Here is a 1213-nt window from a genome sequence, read left to right on the forward strand (position 1 = left end):
AGCTACTTGGGAGGCTGAGGCAGGAGACTCACTTGAGCCCAGGAGTTGGAGGTTGCTGTGAGCTGTGATGCCACAGCTCTCTACCCAGGGGAACAGCTTGAGGCTCTGTCTCAAAGAAAATGGGAAACCTGTTCTCAGAGTCAACAATATAAACAAAGGAACACAGAAATAAGAAAAACTAATCAAGATGAGTGATTGTTCAGGTAGAATAATGTCCAAAAAAAGGCCACTAATGGAACAAGCAGCAAACTGGGATAACGTTTTTGGTATACATATGACCAATAAAAGTTTTGTTTGCAAGTTACATTGACATTCAAAACAAACCCATGGGCCAGGCATGGTGGCTCATGCCTGAAATCCTAGCACTTTGGGAGGCCAAAGCAGGTGGACTGCCCAGAACTCAGGAGTTTGGAGACCAGCCTGAGCAAGAAGGAAATGCTATCTCTAAAAACAGCTGGTCACTGCGGCAGACCCTGTAATTCTAGCTCCTTGGGAGGCTGAGTCAAGATAATCACTTCAGCTCAGAATTCGAGGTTTCTGTGAGCCATAACACCACGGCACTTTACCAAGGGTGACAGAGTGAGACTCTGTCTCAAAAGAAAAAAAAAATCCCATGAAGCATTAAAAGTATCATGAAATGTATCACAGATACTAAGATGAACTGAATGTAATGTACAAGTACTGCACATTATGTATGTATATCCTAAAATATACTACTTATTAAAAACTGTGAAGGGTCTGAGACTTTATCCTATTTGTAAGCTAAGAAGTTAGCCTGCCAGTTTCATGGATGCTGATGGACAACATGTGATGACTGGGTTTGAAATAAAAGAGAGTTCATTTACAACAGCAGTAACCAGAACATAGCACTGGGCTGTTCCCCAAATCAATTTCCAAAAGGCAAGGGGAAGGTAACCGGTGCACAGAGAGGCTTGTCTTACCAGAGAGAGGAACCCTAGGATTAGAATACATGCACTTTTGGTTTGGTGGCTGTAGCTCAAGCGGCCTGGGCACCAGCCACATATACGAGAGTTGGCGGGTTCGAATCCAGCCCAGGCCTGCCAAACATCAATGACAACTAAAACCAAAAAAAACGGCTAGAGGTTATGGTGGGCACTTGTTGTCCCAGCCACTTGGGAGGCTGAGGCAAGAGAATGGTTTAAGCCCAAGAGTATGAGGTTGCTGTGAGCTGTGACACCCAGGTAGACGGCTT

The sequence above is a fragment of the Otolemur garnettii genome, unplaced genomic scaffold, assembly GCF_000181295.1.
Source record: "Otolemur garnettii isolate 467f Iridium unplaced genomic scaffold, OtoGar3 scaffold00147, whole genome shotgun sequence".
Classification (NCBI taxonomy): domain Eukaryota; kingdom Metazoa; phylum Chordata; class Mammalia; order Primates; family Galagidae; genus Otolemur; species Otolemur garnettii.